The sequence below is a fragment of the Girardinichthys multiradiatus genome, chromosome 24 (genome assembly GCF_021462225.1).
Source record: "Girardinichthys multiradiatus isolate DD_20200921_A chromosome 24, DD_fGirMul_XY1, whole genome shotgun sequence".
NCBI classification, from domain to species: domain Eukaryota; kingdom Metazoa; phylum Chordata; class Actinopteri; order Cyprinodontiformes; family Goodeidae; genus Girardinichthys; species Girardinichthys multiradiatus.
The window spans coordinates 15,395,758-15,414,025 of NC_061816.1; the positions used below are offsets into that span (position 1 = coordinate 15,395,758).

The 18,268-nt window shown below is 39.6% G+C and overlaps 1 long non-coding RNA gene across 1 annotated transcript; it reads right to left on the reverse strand.

The window, feature by feature from the left end:
* Positions 1-16,882: 16,882 nt before the first annotated feature.
* On the reverse strand, positions 16,883-18,015 carry LOC124861810. Its single transcript, XR_007036754.1, has 2 exons — positions 17,954-18,015; positions 16,883-17,238 (listed from the first exon to the last, which is right to left on the reverse strand). It is a non-coding gene; the product is annotated as an uncharacterized LOC124861810 (long non-coding RNA).
* Between the last annotated feature and the right edge of the window lie 253 nt (positions 18,016-18,268).

Genomic DNA, 18,268 nt, shown 5'->3' on the forward strand with positions numbered 1-18,268 from the left:
GTTTTGAGTCAAAGCCCAGATCTTGCTTTTATTAAGATGCTAGGTGACTTGAAACAGGCCCTACTGGTTAGAAACCCCTCAAACATCTAAATGGTAGAACTGAAAAGCTTAGGTAAAAAATCTCAGTAAAGATTCTATAATTTGTTCTCATTTGACAATATTTGTGTTATATCTCTTAAAGTCCTCCTAATACCTTCTGAGAACCACAATAAATAGCGGGTAAAAAAAAAAAAGGGGTCTACTTTGAAATATGCAGTTGATGGGAAAATAAATACAGAAATGGACTTCAGAACCATGTGCAATATTTGCAGAATGGTCTTTTTATGGCTTCAGGTATTTTCATTAAGCTTTAACTTATTTGTTAAAAATCTGTCTATTAATACGGCACTCTATGCACTCAATGGGCTATAGTCAATATATTTTTACATATTCTGTTTTTTTTCCTTGACACAATTTGCAAACCAACTTCTCTTTTTTTTCAGGTTCCTCATTTGTTTCCAATGACATCATATAAACACCTAACTGAATGGTGCCATTGAGACCAGGTAGAGTTATTCAAAGTAGGGCATAAGGAAAGAGGATGAGGACATTTGCAAGTCAGATCTCTTTACATAACTGAACATTGTGGCGAAAAACATTTGTATTGTACTGTAAGCATGCAGGAACACAGTCATGTAGGCTTATGTTTCTTTACCCTAACTGAAAGTTGGCATGTTTATTATGAGTTAAGAAATTTGCAGTGAGTTTGAGAAACTGAGCATGTAAAGAGGGGGACCCCACCACAGAAAGAAGTTTAAAAATCTAAAAGCAAAAGGTACTCAAAGAAAAGCCAGCGAGTCTAATGATCCAGGATGTTGAAAATCATGAATTCGACGAATGACGATTGGATGAGTTTTTGTTCCCAAGCAAGTGAATATGTCTAGCAACAGTAGTGCTAAGACCATGAGTTCTGAAAAAATTGTAAATTGAAACTGTAAATTGATCCAACACGGATGTAGTTGGACTTAACCACTCACTTAAAATGAACCGTGACCCTTTACTCTGATTTCAGGCAACACATTATTTAGAAGTGGCAACCACAAAATGTGTGTGTATGTTTCAAAGGAAATGAGGCAATGCTTCTTAAGTAGAGAAATCAACTCTGTTTTAGAGAAGCAAGTGACAGCACTGAAGATGTTCATTACTACTAGTATTGAGAACTGTGTATTTTATTAATAACGTTTCTTTTTGGTTGACGCCTGAGCCAAACCTCGCCCATTTCTGATGTTCTCTCTCCTGGAGGAATTGGAGATTTTTGGGTCTGTCATGCAGCTATGAGAGCACTGCAAGCCATGGGGTCTTGTTACCGTTCACAGGTGTGGCATGCTGACAAGCTCTTGATGACAGCAAAGCCAAGGTGTGTTTGATTGTGTGAGCACTGTATGTATGGAAGTGTTTTCCCCAGCCCGAGGACAGAAATTTGTCAATGGTTACAGAGACTGTCAACATACCTGAAATTCCTCTTAATTCAAAACAACTGGTGACAAGTTTGGAGGCTTGTAAGAAAGAGGGAGAGGCTCTCTTACCAAAGTTCTCCACTCTGCAGCAAGCACAGGTTAAATGTTTCATATGATAAAAGCTCTACTGTTCCTGTTTACAGCGATGATGTGTGTAGAAGCTTAGCAGCAGCAGGGAGCAGTTTTAAAAGGTTTAAGTGTGAGAAAAACCAAACTATCAAGAGGTCCTGCTGAAGCATACATCTGGTTACAGTGTCTCAAATCCAAGAGGCTACACCTCTCATTGGATTAGCCAACACAGAACAAAAGAAAGTCAACAGAACATAATGAAGACATAAAAATGACAATTGTAGGTTTACACAAGGTGGAAAGTATTTTCATTACTACAGTCATTACTAAGCTACTGCAGATTCCAAGATCATCCATTTGGACATTTGTACGTGAGTATAAATTATCTGACCCAAAATGTCACCCTCAGAACCTGGAGTTTGGCTACACTGTCCAGGAAGTGCTAAAGACATTTTTATGGCTAGACAGGACAAGAATGTAACTATTTGGCTACAATAACAGGATGAATGTTTGAATGAGTCAAGGTGAGGCTTTTAAACCTAAGAACACTGTCCCAATTGTCAAACTTGGTGGTGGCAGCATATGCTGTGGGGCTGTTATACTCCTAGTGGTGTCAGTGCATTGCCCAACGTAAATAGAATATTACAAATGTAGGACTCACTCCAAATTCACAGTTACACAATTTAAATTTGGACATAGTTTGTTGTTCCAACATGACCCCAAATGTAAATAAAAACTGGTTTTGGAATTAATATAACAGACTAACTAAAGCTTCTGACATGGGCTTAAAGCCCCTACCACTACCCTACCGAAAATGTGCAGACTATGCCTAAAAGACAGGTCAATGCAAGAAAGATCGACTCCAATTATGCTATGAAAAGTTGTTAACATTCAGGCAGAATTGCACCACATGCTTTTTCTAGCTTGCATTGACGAACTGGTACAACTTCTTACCAAATATTTGTGGGTGCTTACATATGAGGCTGGATGTATCCATCTTGACCCTGCATGTGTACGAGAAAACCCACCGCAAATTTAAACTTGTGTACCATATTCTTGGTTTAAAAACCATTGAAGTAGTATGCTCCATTATCCTTTCACTGTGGGAAAGAGAGATTATCTCAAGAGCAGTGCGTAGAGAGCGTCATGTAATGGCTGTCTATGGCTAAGCAACTGCATTTAAGCTCAGGTTTGTGGAAACAGTTTAGGGAGAGCCCCTTCCTGTTTCAACATGACGGTGCACCACAGCACAAAGCTATGCACATTAACATGTGGATGAGCAAGTTTTTTCGTGTGGAAGAACTTCACTGGCCAGCATAAAGCCCTCAACCCAATAGAACACCTTTGGGATGAGTTAGAGCGGGGACTGTGAGCCAGGCCTTCTCGACTGACATCATTGTGTGACCTTACAAATGGGCTTCTAGACAAATGGTCAGAAATTCCAACGAATACACCTCTAAACCTTGTGAAAAGTCTTCTCAGAACAGTTGAAGCTGCCACAGATTAAGACCAGGATGTCACTCAATTTCAAATGTGTATGCCTTTATGTATTTTGTATTGTATGCAAAAAAGATCCATAGTTGTTTCACTGAGAGGTAAACTGATGGAACGTCCACCTAGATTCTGTCCAAGTACGTAATCATATTCTTAGGACAAACTTATGTAAAAACAAAAACACTAATAGAGGATCTTAACTTTTTTTTTACAAATTTGATTGCCCTGATTGAAAAATGCCTTGCTTGAAGAAATCGAATAAATTCAGAAGAGGACCTAACTTTACACCACAAAGTGTGTTTATACTCAAAAATTTCTATCCTTTTAATTACCAACCAAAAAGGAGGAGTAAACTAGCCTTCAGAAATCAGAGAACCCTAGTCTAAGGAAATACCCAGTTGGAAAGCCTTTATGTGCAAATGGGATGTTTTAACTTTATAGATTCAGTGAGGACCAGTAAAAATGTCAATAAAAATGTCCAAAAGAAGTTTGGATATGGCTGCAATAAGTGTATTTAGTTCTTAAAACCAACACATGTAAGGTCACTTGAAAAGTAATTTTCGAATTTGATGTTTATAGAACTTACTCAATGTATTCCATTTTTACAGGCCGCTATAGGCAACTAGACCAAGATTGCCTCATTGCTGGGACCCCAAAGTAAGAGAAAACAAGACACACACTTAGCATGTCATTTCTTGAAGAGCAGCACTGCTGGGCCTGTGCCAAAAACAACAGAATTCCTTCAGCTTGGTATGCCTTCCTGATTAATATAAAAAAAGCAGCGTGCTTTTCTGGGCTAATTTAATGTAGAAGTGTGGCACTTTCCTAGTTGTTAGGTTGTCCATCAAAATAACGAGGCATATCCTCTATGGCATGGTACGACTGAGTATGAACCCTGAGGGAGCACTACTAGGATTTGGCTCAATTCCTTAAAAATTCACTATAATCATCAATCCGGTTTAGTGGTGTCTCTGTAGAGTTTAGCCACTTTGCTTCACTTAAGGATATTGCCTTTCCTTGCAAGTCAAACTGTTTCCATTCCACTTTCTGCTGAGTGTTACAGCCCATGATGCAAACATGATGCCAGCATGTTCAAAAACAGTAGACCACTGCACTCCTGCAGCAATGGGGAAATGGTTCTTCAGAGGTTCTAGGGTATTGTACCAGCAATTGGTCAATCAGTTGTGTTTGTCATTGTTAGATCCTCTAAGATCCCGAGTTACAACAGATGACACCCGAGAGGCAGGAGCAAAGCTAAGTGAGCATGCTAAAAGGTCAGGCTTGCTTCAATCTTCAAGTAGAGCAGGCAGTCTTGACCATTTTCTTTGTTTGCATCAACCTTGCTTAGAATACTACACACTGTACAGTTTTATCAACAAATCATGAATTTGGAAACGTTTTGTCGCTTGAGCAAAGAGGCAGATTTTCTTTTCCTGAAAAGTAAAGCAATTCCACGGATGCTAAAAAAAAACAATCACTATTTGTTTTTATTTTGTCCCTTTAGGGATGGAGAGCAGAGACAGCTTCAACTACAAGAACCCTTTCTAAAAGAAAATGCATCAGGACCTGTTAGTATTTAAATAACGCGAAGACGTTCCTGCAAATAAAAGGCAACAAGATCTTTTTTCTCTAAAACAATCTGACATATCAGCTTAAACACCACCAACTTTTCTTAAATACAAACTAAATGCTTTTTGTTGCAGACCTATGGAATATGTTAAGGCCTTTCATTTACAACCCGTGGGCATGATGCATACCTAACTAAAGATATTTCTGACAATGAAATGGCTTTTAAAAGAATAACCACAAAATCAGCCCATGTTTAACAGTCTTTAACAGTCAGACCATTAACAGAAGAATAACTCATTATAGAGGCAGCTTTCAGTGGTTGAGACGGCGATTGATATGTGGGAAAGAAAAATTAATAAAATATGACCAAGAATAAAGATCTGAGCAAATATTGAAAAAGGCCAGATAGAGTAATGTGCAGCTGGGTTATATATTCGCTACAACTCCACCTCTTGTTGGGTGTCCCCTGTCTGCGGTGGCCAGGACCCACTAAAAATAGCGGAAGCAGGAAAAACTAGCATCAGGTTTATGCACAGAAAAGGTTCATTGATGAAAGTGGAAAATTAGCGATGGCCAGTGTCTGATGCATCAAGACCATTACATAGGAGTGGTTTAAACTGACTAAAATGTCAATTCAATTGAGCATTTGTGGAATGAACTTGACAAAAAAGTTTGATCCATGGGCAGCTTAACTAACAACATCTTCCTGTGTCTAGTTGGGCTGCTGCAGCAATAAGTCTGGGCTGGTATAGGGAAAACTCAAAAGGCCGCTATTTTACCACCTTTTCTTCATTTACAACAAAACAGGTTAAGACTTTGTCTCTTCTTGAGTAAGGTCCAAGTACGTCCTTTCTAACTTTTACTTGTGTGTACAGGCTTTCAGCCAAAGACTAATATCAGTATATTTTTAAGAAGTCATACAAATATTGAGAGGAAGTTACTTAGGTACCTCGTCTACCTGTGCCAAGATAAGCCTTGTGTTTCTGCCACTTAAACCAAACCAATATCCTGTGTGTGTGCTTAGGAATGGGCACGTGGGTTTTTCGTGTTTCTTGGAAGGCTGCAGAGCAACATTTTCTTTATGTTTAGACTTGAACACATTTGAGGACACACAAATTCGCCAAGTCCCTACAGACACAGCTATGCCTTTTGAGACTGCGCAGGGAGAGCAGCAAGCGATCGCCATAAAGTTTGCTGTTGACATCGACAAAGCAGTCTCTGTTCTTCCTTTTGCTCCCCCCCCCCCCCCCCATCCATCCCCCCGTCCCCTCCCCTCCTACCCCTGCTCCCATGTTCTCCCCCCACGCATTTCATTGCTTCTCCCTTCTATATACTGCTCTTGCCTCACTGTTCCCCACTGCCTCTCTCTTTTCTGTCTTTATGTCAACCCCCCACGGCCACTCTCCCTCCACCTCCATCCTCTCTTTGGCTGTCTTCCCTCCTCACATTTCGGATGTAGGGCAAGAGAAAAGGAAACATCGCCAGGCTCTGTTTGACAGGGGGGAGAGCCGGGGCAGGGACTGCAGCAAAAGGGCATGTTTGTGAGTGTTGCTGTGTAGTGATGGCGGTAGCCACATCTCTAAATCATTAAGATCCTCTTTACATTTGGCAACTGCTACAAGACTGTAGTTAGATTACACACTACAACTTTGTTGATTTTGCTAAATTGGCAACATGTTCAGCACAGAACTGTATTCAAAGGTGTAACACTGGAGCACCCAAAGACAAGCCAACTACAATCCTTAGAGCTTTTATAGTGGCAATTAAAAAGGGAATTACTGTATATCATTGTGAGATGTGCAAAAAGGCCAACTATTTCCATCTCAACATTAGAAATTATTGACCTCAGTTTCACAATGTTCCTTAACTGAAAAAACAAGAATAAACAATTATTTACATACGACTATAAAGATAGACCACCCTCAAACATCACTCCCAATTTTAAAATTCATAAGAACCATTTATTTTTCAACCAATATTTCACATACCATTTTATAACAGGCCGCACAGAATTGAAATGAATTTTAAATGTAATTCAACGCTGAATATCATCAGCATATCAGTGATTAAAAGTTGGTATGAAGGAAGGAGATAACACACATTAAATAGGCCCACAAACCCAGGGAAACCCAATGCTTGAAAGTAACATACACTGACTTAAAATTGGATACACCAACAAAAATATTTCTCCAAGCTAAAAGACAAACCAGTCTAAGGCTGGGCCAGAAATGCCTGTCAAACGTCTCAGTGTCTGAAGCAGCACTCAGTGTCCCACAGTGTCAAAAGCTGAAATTACATCTACAGGCAAAAAAACTGCAGACTTACAACCATTATTAAATGCGGAACTGATGTGGCTTTTGGTTCTCCAATCCAAATGTTTGTTAATACCTGGTTATTGTCCAAAATGCTAAATGTTTGTATTCACCCTGACATAGACATCCTTTTGAGTGGCATTGTAAACGTACTTGTGGGCAATCAATACATTACATCCAGCAGACAGCAGGCAGAGCAGTCTTTGGAGAATGCCTATTAATCTAAAGGGGATGTCAGTTTAACAACTACACTAAGCAGGGTCAGGCTGAGCATTTTTACCCCCAAACTAGCTCTGAGTAATTAAGACAATTAGAAAATTATTAGGTAACATTATTTTTTATCAGTTTTATAAGTTAAAGTCTCAAAAACAGTCCCTTCCACGTTCCCGATCGCTGCCATTTTTCATCATTTTAATATTTATTCAATTCAATTCAGTCAGTCAGTCATTTTCTACTGCTTATTCCATAGTAGGTCGCGGGGGAGCTGGTGCCTATCTCCAGCAGCCTATGGGCGAGAGGCAGGGTACACCCTGGACAGGTCGCCAGTCCATCGCAGGGCAACACACAAACAACCATGCACACACTCATTCATACACCTAAGGGGAATTTAGAGTGACCAATTAACCTAACAGGCATGTCTTTGGACTGTGGGAGGAAGCCAGAGTACCTGGTGAGAACCCACGCATGCATGGGGAGAATATACAAACTCCATGCAGAAAGACCCCAGGCCAGGAATCGAACCCAGGACCTTCTTGCTGCAAGGCAACAGTGCTTCCAACTGCGCCACCGCAATTCAAAGATACTTTATTGATCCTCGAGGGGAAATTAGACATATATTTAATCCTGATTTTATTTAGATATAACACCAAGTACTAAAGCATCCACTAGTTATAAGACATCTGCACTGTTTATTTGGATATTCTTCCATATTTGAAAATGATTTAAAAAAGCTAGATGCAGGACAGTTTCTTAAAGTTCCCTTACTTTTCTTGTTGACTTCAAGTTGAGAGCTGGATCATTCATCCAGAATTATGATACCCTATAACCAGGTTCAGAACTGGGCAATCTGTGACAAAACCACAAATGCTTTCAGTTTGTTGGTTAAGAAATTGGGCTTCTGTTTCTAAAGTGAAGTTAAAAGCAAGGGGAAAGGATTGGTGGGTAGGTGACCTGTGCAGAGCGTACCCACCTCTTGCCTGTTTACTGTTGGATAGGCACCAACATCTGCAACCATGCAAATATTAAGCTTTTATGGAAGATATTGCTGAATGAGAAAGGAGTCTGTTTTATATGTAATGGGCCACCACAAAGAGAGGAGTATTTGTAATGAATGCTAATTGTGCACCAGACAGACCACGACAACCTCCTGCTGATTAGGAAAAATATAACAACTATCTTTCAAGAAATGGCAAAAGTTTATTACACAAATTCTCTCACTTTACAGCAGTCACTCACATATCAAAAAAAGTTGTGTGCCTTATTGAGTTCAAAGCTCTCTGAGCTGGTCAATGTAGCCATATTTCTGTCTGTCAACCGATAGCCCATCTCTCTAACCAACAGCTGTTGCTCTGTAGAACCTCTCGTACAGATATCCTCTTATCTCCGCAAAACAGACCAATTGTCATCGGTTTCATAATTGTTCCATTTAGAGATTAGTACGACCAGTTATTACCCGTGCTGGTATGAGTCATATTACCAAAAAAGCCGAAATGTATGCAAATACAGATATCACACAAAAACTGTTGTTAAAAACAAATTGCAGCACCATAACCAATGTCTCGTTTGTCATGTTACTGAATGCTTGCAAATTAAACCAACTTCTCAAAATGCTGATGGATTTTATAAACTTGCTCTAGATAAAAAAAAAAAGGATCAGAGCCAGATGATCCTTTATGCTGCAGTAATAATAATAATAATAATAATTTAGACTTTATTGATCTCACAATGCAGAAATTACCCTCTACATTTAACCCATCCCTTAGGGAGCAGTTGGCTGCCATTGTGCGACACCCAGGGAGCATTCAGGGGCTAAGGGTCTTGCTCAGGGAGCCAGAGTGGCAGGCTGTGGGATTCGTACCAGGGTACTTGTGGCTTCTCCAGGAGGCAAATGCCCAGCTCTCTAACCACTAGGCCACCACTCCCCACTTTAGTAAAAGGCTATATTACATCAAAATAAGCTCTTGATCCGTTGCTATCGCTAGAGATTAACTGCTAATTTGGGAAAATCTGTTAGTTGTGCACACCAAATATCTGACATTTATGGAAAAGTGACAAGAGAAAACAAATTATTGAAATAATTTTCTGTTTTTTGTAACCCATATTGGAAAAACAGCAAATGTGAATGAGAGTGCTCTGAGGTCAGATGTGAGGTGGAAATATTGTACATCACCCTGAATTCACCATGTACATGGTGAAAGATGGTAGTGGCATCATCATGATGTTGGAATGCTTTTCTTCAGGAAGGGACAGAGACACTGGTTAGAGTTAATAGGAAGATGGATAGAGAAACATACGAGGCAATACTGCAAGAAACCCTGCAAGGGATATTAGAAGATTTTAGACTGGGGCAGAGGTTCACTTTCAAGCAGAAAAAAAGACCCTGGTAAAGTGCCCAAACCATTTATAGAGGCTACAGTCCTTGACGCAGCCATCAGAGGTTCGGGTCCCAGCCCGTTGACCTTTGCTGCATGTCTTCCCCTTTCTCTCCTCCCCATTTCAGGTTGGTCAATTTACGAAATAGAGGTCACTAAAGTCACAAAATTAAAAAGAGCAGCATCCTGTGTTAGGATGGCCCAGTCAAAGCTCAGTACTAAATCCAATTAATAATCAGTGGAAAGACCTGGAAATTGAGGTTCAAAGTTACTCATCTGATTGAGCTTGTGCAATTTTGCAAAGTAGAATTGACAAAAACTTCAATTTTTAGATATACAAAGCTAATAGAGACAACTCTCAAACTATATATATGTAATAAATCATTTTCCTATCAGCTTACAGTGAACACACATCGTAAATGTCAGCCTTTAAAGCCTTTATCTCTGAACCAAGAAGAAAAGGCTTTTGACATTCTGCAGGTCAAAAGTTCCCGACTTTTCAAGTGTTCTTTGTGCTTTTTAGGCATTTTTTCAACTAGAAATACAAAGGTTCAAAGGGAATTTTCCACAGTGGTCTGTCATTAAATATGGAGCCTGCAAAAAACAGAACTGAAAGGAAGGAAGAAAGAAAGTAGAAAAAGTATATGTGAGGAAAAGGAGAAAAGGAATGAACGAATAAGTGAAAAAAGGAAAGAAGAGAAGGAAGGAAGACTCAAGGAGGGAAATGAGGAAATAAGGAAAGAATAAACAAAAGAATGAAGGGAGGGTGGAAAGGAGCGAACAAATAAAATAACGAATAAGAGAAAAAAGAGAATGGAAGGAACCAAAATAAAAAGGAATGAGCGAATGAGGAAAATGATTAAAGAGGGAAATAATAAAAAGCCAGGAGAAAGAAGGAAGGATTGAGTGGTGGATGGATGGCTAAATGAACACTTGGTCAAGAGTTTAAGAAACATAAATGTTTACAGATTTTTCCCAACTCTTGTATTTTCTTTTTCCATACTTGTCAAGATCTGGAAAATACTTGAATCAATTCCGGAATTTTTTAGTGTGCGTACCAACCCTGCTTTTTGTTTCTGACTTGGTTAATCTTGCAGACATTTAACAGTAGGGTGGATGAAATATATTACCGATTCCCCATTAGTCTCTCACCATGCTCCATGAAAAAATTTTTTTACTGACTGTTAGAACTTGTTTTTCTCACAGAGACCACTGAAACCTGTAAAACAAAACATAATGCAAAACCTTTTATTTTTTCATAAACCATACAGGAAAAGGACAATACTTTCAGTGGAGGAAGATTTTAGCAAAAATATTCAATACTTTGATGGCATTATTTTAAATTGCAATGTGTGGTAAATCACAATGATGCATCTAAAAGCAATTCTTATCAATTTACAGTTAAGATATGAACAAAGAGCAGGGAAATTGTGATTTGCAACACAAACTGAACTCCAAACGAAGTGGCTCCCAGTTTAGCCCAGAGTGAAGTCATCCGGCTGCATGGATTAATTGATGGATGTGAGGGGAAGCAGGGATGAGCGAGGGGAGATTGTAGGTCAGAATGTAAAGTTGGAATTAATTAGGGCCCATCGCGGGGCAAATGAATGGCTCATTGTTATCGGGGACAGACTGCAAGGAGGAACAATCTGGGCTTTGTGCTACAAGTTTACCTCTCTGTTCCCTCCTTTCTCCCTCACTTTCCCTGTTGGTGCACCAGATAGACTGTATGGAATGCTAACAGGAACAGCTTCTTAGATCACCACAGAAATGATTAAAAGACATGAAAACAACCCAAAAAACAGCTGAGTTGGTGCACAATAAAACGTGTTGTTAAAACAACTCTGTACAAATTCAGATATCAAAGCCAGAGCTTTTAAACTTACTGAGCAGCCTTTGTCTAAAGCCACCCATGAAGATCGAGAAAGCAGATAAGCACCAGTCATTTGAATGATGAGCACTGTTTCAAACCAGTGGTCATCATGATCTATCTCCCTCTCTCATGTTCAGGTTGTCATTGTCTATATCAATAGTGATCCTCCTCAATCTTCAGGCCTTGCAACTATAACTTTGACTATTTATACAGGGGTTGGACAATGAAACTGAAACACCTGTCATTTTATTGTGGGAGGTTTCATGGCTAAATTGGACCAGCCTGGTAGCCAGTCTTCATTGATTGCACATTGCACCAGTAAGAGCAGAGTGTGAAGGTTCAATTAGCAGGGTAAGAGCACAGTTTTGCTCAAAATATTGAAATGCACACAACATTATGGGTGACATACCAGAGATCAAAAGAGGACAAATTGTTGGTGCACGTCTTGCTGGCGCATCTGTGACCAAGACAGCAAGTCTTTGTGATGTATCAAGAGCCACGGTATCCAGGGTAATGTCAGCATACCACCAAGAAGGACGAACCACATCCAACAGAATTAACTGTGGACGCAAGAGGAAGCTGTCTGAAAGGGATGTCCAGGTGCTAACCTGGATTGTATCCAAAAAACATAAAACCACGGCTGCCCAAATCACGGCAGAATTAAATGTTCACCTCATCTCTTCTGTTTCCACCAGAACTGTCCGTTGGGAGCTCCACAGGATCAATATACACGGCCGGGCTGCTATAGCCAAACCTTTGGTCACTCATGCCAATGCCAAACATCGGTTTCAACGGTGCAAGGAGTGCAAATCTTGGGCTGTGGACAATGTGAAACATGTATTGTTCTCTGATGAGTCCACCTTTACTGTTTTCCCCACATCCGGGAGAGTTACGGTGTGGAGAAGCCCAAAGAAGCGTACCACCCAGACTGTTGCATGCCCAGAGTGAAGCATGGGGGTGGATCAATGATGGTTTGGGCTGCCATATCATGGCATTCCCTTGGCCCAATACTTGTGCTAGATGGGCACATCACTGCCAAGGACTACCGAACCATTCTTGAGGACCATGTGCATCCAATGGTTCAAACATTGTATCCTGAAGGCGGTGCCTTGTATCAGGATGACAATGCACCAATACACACAGCAAGACTGGTGAAAGATTGGTTTGATGAACATGAAAGTGAAGTTGAACATCTCCCATGGCCTGCACAGTCACCAGATCTAAATATTATTGAGCCACTTTGGGGTGTTTTGGAGGAGCGAGTCAGGAAACGTTTTCCTCCACCAGTATCACGTAGTGACCTGGCCACTATCCTGCAAGAAGAATGGCTTAAAATCCCTCTGACCACTGTGCAGGACTTGTATATGTCATTCCCAAGACGAATTGACGCTGTATTGGCCGCAAAGGAAGGCCCTACACCATACTAATAAATTATTGTGGTGTTTCAGTTTCATTGTCCAACCCCTGTATGTCTGTTCCTGTCAACCTTTTCCACTGCAGTAGAAGATGAGCCTGGTCTAATTTTTTTTCCAACACAGTCTCATAAGACAGATCAGCACCCTGGTATATGGCAGCTATACAGATGTAAACAGCAGTCAAGAAAGTTTGACAAATCGTACATTTTTGTCCATTTTACCTGCAGAGCTTTAGGAAAAATAGTCAACTTATGTAAAATTTGCTGCTCCCTCTGCTTATGAGAGTTGGTCAGTTTTGTTGTGGCCTTTAAAGTCTTACCGACTTCACTTATTTATTAAGTATCAACCACCTTTGAAGGTATTTGACTGTATATCTCTTTGGACTAATGTGGATCTATGCATCAGAAAGACTGAACTACCTCTCCTCCACATTGACATCTTGATAAGTGGAAAATTGAGCCTGGAAATGGAGCTGCCAAAGGTTTACCAAGTCTCCCCACCCTGCATAATTGCAGCCTCGAAGCTAGCAGTAATTAATCTTTGAGAAAACTTCTCAAATTATTAATAGAGCCCTTAAGTGATGGCCTTGAAAGGAGGCCACTGTTCTGAGATGAGGGAGAGAGAGAGTGAGGGCCTTCAGAGGGGCTGTTTACTGCGAAAATATGAAGAGGTCGCTTTCCAGGAGTTTCACGACTCTACGTGTCGAGGCTCTCCACACATGGAGGACTTAAAGGGAGTGCAAGTCACTCCGGAAACCAGAGAGCTCACATGCAAAACTCAAAATGTCATCAGGTAGAAAGTGAGCTCCTCAGACACTACAGGGATGATTGATTTTTATCAACACACTAAGTAATGTGTGGTTTAAGGTGCTCTTCTGCTTTACATATGACTACTCTAGGAACTTCAGTCTTCACTCCTTACCCCCTGTGCCTCTCGCTCCTCCCTCTTGCTTCTGCTGAACACAACGAACATTGTCCGCACCAGCCGCTCACCTCACACCATCCCATTCTCGGTTTTCTTATCTATTAGCCCTTAATACGTACAGTGTCTCACTAAAGTATTCACACAGTACAACCACAGATTTCAGTGTAATTCATTGGGATTTTATGTGATAGACCAACACAAAGCTATGCATTTTTAAGAAGAAAAATAACCCTTTTCAACTGTTTTTTACAAATAAAAATCTGGAAAGAGTGGCATGCATTTTATTGAAAATGCCACACAATACATTGTGCAACCACCAACTCGTTTGGGCTTAGTTTCAGCTTAGATGAAGATGATCTGTGTACATCAAATTTCAAGTCTTTCCTAAGATTCTCATTTGGATTTATTCAGGTCTGCACACTACTTGGGCCATTCTAACACATGAATAGCCTTTGATCTAGAGCATTCCCACGTAGCTCTGGCTTTGTGTTCAGGATTGTTATCCTGTTGAAAGGTGAACCTCAAACACAGTCTCCAATCTTTTGCAGCCTCTAACAGGTTTTCTTCCAGGACCTCCCTGCATTCAGCTTCCAATCACCTGCTTCACTATTCCTCCTGTAGAGAAACTTCCCCACAGCATAAGGCTGCCAACACCAAATTATACAATGGGAATCGTGTTTAGGGTGATTTGCAGTGTTAGTTTTCTGCTACATATGGCATTTTGCATATAGGGTGACAAGTTACATTTTGTTCTCATTTGAGCAGAGTGCCTTCTTCCACATGACTGCAGTGTTCCCTACATGGCTTGTGGCAAACGCCAAACAGGACTTCTTATGGCTTCCTTCTTGCCATGTTCACATAAAGGCCAGATTAGTAGAGCATGGCTAATAGTTGTCATGTGGACAGGTTCTTCCACCTGAGCTGTGGATCAGCTCCTTCAGAGTTCTCTGAATAACGCTCTCCTTAACCAGGTCTGTTAGTCGGTCGGTAGATTGGCCATACCAGGTTGTGGATGATGGATTGCACAGCCCTTGATAAGATGTTCTAAGTTAGTGCTATTGCTTTATAAACTATGTTAAACTTCTTTACAACTTCATGGTGCTGTTTGTTTACTAATGTTCTCTTAAAAATAAAACTTCTGTAGTCTTCACAAAACAGCTTCTTTTATATCAAGATTAAATTAAAGGATGTGGTTTGTGAGAAGGACACAAATAAAGCATTACATATTTCTAATGATATTCATGACATTATACAGTAAGAACTGTCCTGTATAGAAACAGACAGGAAGTATATAATATATTAAAACAAGTTAATATCATGAAAAGCTCCAAAAAGAAATGATATGACAAAATATTACAAAATAAATATTAAAGGTATTTGGAAAGCATTAAACAGTGTTATTAGAAATGGATATGATAATGTAACTTGCTGAAAATATTTGAAATTAGTCAAATCAAAAGGAAACACGCCCCACTTCAGTTTGTCCTACAACCATGGATGGTATAGAAATAATAAAAACTGAACTAAAATGTGAAAGTAAAACATCAATGATCAGCTAGAGTGATACTGACATAACTGTAAAAAAAACAATAATAATAATAATAATTTAATTTTAATAATTTAATAATTTGAAAATCCACTCTCACACACACACACACACTTGTAACTTGTCTTTTCAAGCTGGTTCATTTCCAGATAACACGAAAACACCCTTCTACAAAGCAGCTGACAGAGATTACAGGTTTGTTTCTTTGCTATCTAAGTTCTCCAACATTCTGGAACAACTCTTCACTCCTAGATTAGAAAATGGATGTTTTGTGGGATTGTTGTCTTTGGAAAGATTAAGAATTATGCTAACTGACAACTATATCAAACCTAATACATGTGAATACACCAAACAAGACTTTCTAACGAGTAAAGGTTTACACAAATTTAGTACTAGCTTTTTCTGGGTCAGAAAAGAGATACAGAGTGGATCTATTTTTAGTCACTTCTACATTTACTCTGGCTTTGATTTAAACCAAACAATGCACAAAAAAGTTTAGACAATTCCAGGAAAAATTTAAATAAACTCCCCTTTCCTTCTGAACAACATCACCACAAAAGAATTTACCCTCAAAGATGAGACCCAAGCTTGGACAAACAGTCCATCTTCAAAGACTTCAGAGAGATCGTCACGTCTCTGCGAAATTCTGTCTTCTAAACAGATAACCTTTAGGTCACAGTAAGCATGCTGTTAACTATCCAAACTTTTTTTTTTTTTGTATGTGTTCAACATGTATGCAAGCTCTGTGTACTTCCAGGTCTTGTGAAATGTAACAGGCACTCATCCTAAAAAAAACTCTCCAAAGGATTTCTTCCTGTCTGAAGCAAAGATGCCTCAAGGCCCGGCTGTTTGTTGCGACTCCTGAATGAAGGGGGCGTGTATGTGCATGTGAATGCCAAAAGCGGAACAACACAGCTATTCTGTTCTTCCGCAACACAGTGTTTTTTGCCCACTTGAAAGCAGCAAGCCTTGTGCCAAAGAGATTACATATTTCCTCTTTTACTGCCAAAGGGTTAAGAAGCTTTACTCTTGTGTTGTTGACTGCTGTTACAAGTCACTGAAGGGTTATGTGCTGCAGCTGTAAGAGGCACAAATCTTAGCAGTTTATGTTGGAAAATTCACCTTAAACCCTTTTGGGTTATAAAAACAAACTGAAAATGTCCCAGTTAATAATTTTCTTAAATTAACAAACAGCCATGACATAATAAACATTGTAGTCATGGAAACTTTAGTCACAAGTTCGCCATTTGAAACTACAGTATTATAAATTCATGCTTGATAAGCTTTGTCGGTCAGATCTATATTTGTTATCAATACTTATATGTATGTGGTTACTTTCCATTTCAGGGTTATTTTGAGCTTGAACAGATAACTATCCATGGTCACCATTTATATTTTCCAACCACTGACTTCCTTTCTGCTTGCTCAGCACAAATGATCTGCATAACATATGCCAATTAAATGTTTCCTCCTCTAGTTAAGTATGATCATTCACATGTGGCATAATTAAGCTTTAATAAACTATTTAAACATACATTAAATCAATTAATGAACTAACTTTATCACAACTTTAAAAGAAGCAAAGAGATTCAGTATATTTCTCAGATTTAATATACACTTGAGTTAACAAGAGAAACCAGCAGGTTTTAGTTAAACATAAAATTATTCTTTGTATTATTTGCACTGTTTCTTATTGATTACAGTAAAAAGAAATAAAAAGCACTCTACAAGTACTTCTAAGGCTAGAAGGAGAAGCTGAATAAGAAGCTGTTTAAAGTCTGACTTTTCTAAAATGTTTATAAGTCTCTCCGGGGTTTTGGCACCAACAGGACTGGAGATCGTGCCAAAAAGGCCAGTGGTGCTTGCTTCTCACAGTACTTAGATCTTGCTAGTTGTGATTCTTTTCTCTTTGTGAGTCTCAGAGCATCGTTGTTTCAAGTCTGCAGCCTCTGGGTGAATAGAGCCATCACAAGAGAGTTATTAGTCATTAAAGGCAGACTTCGGAAAAAGTGCGACCAAAACCAAGAACGTTAAACTCTTCTTCAACTCTTTCCAGGCTGAGGTGGTAAGATCATTCAAGGTTTCCAAAAGGTATTTCCATTTTGAATAAAAAGACAGGTTTACACTTTAAAATTAATAACCGGAAAACCTATTTAGGTCCAAAAGGCAATTCATTCATTCGCATAACACATTATTCACCGGTTCAAATGGTGTTTTTAGGGTTTTTTAAAAGCTTTTACTGAATTTCTGAATTAGCTAAATAAAATCATGACTGAGAAACAGAAGTAAAATTAGGACAAATTTTCAGCTGAGACCTGGCTGAAAATTTGACCTATCATGACAAAGTCATAAAACCTTCTAATTTTAAAGATTTCATTCATGTGGGAAAAGAGATTGTTTTAGGTAAACCAAAGAGGTCCACCAGGAATATTTGTAGGCGTTCTTGTGAGTGAAAGACAGGATCTCTGCATTTGTGCTCAATACTAGTGAAGCTAGTGAAGTTTCAGGTCCAAAATAAAATCTACAGTAGAAAAAACATCCAGCAAAAGCCTGACTCAGGACTCATTGACATCATCCTTATAATATCTATCCAACAAACACCGAGCTTCAAACAAACCCCTCTTTGGGATTTAAGTTTTAAACAGTTTTCTACCTGTTTTTTACCTCGTACTCGTCGTCTTCCGCTTTATCCGGGACCAGGTCGCGGGGGGCAGCAGACTCAGCAGAGATGCCCAGACGTCCCTCTCCCCAGACACCTCCTCCAGCTCCTCCAGGGGGAGCCCAAGGCGTTCCCAGGCCAGCCGAGAGACATAGTCCCTCCAGCGTGTCCTGGGCCGTCCCCTGGGCCTCCTCCCGGCCTAAACAGCGTTTAAGCCTTTAAAAAATGGGTTAAAGACTGAAAGACTGCAAACCACCACTTAACATTTTTTTATAGACCACCAACTGCTCCAACCTGGTCAAGAAGGTTTACCAGCGATT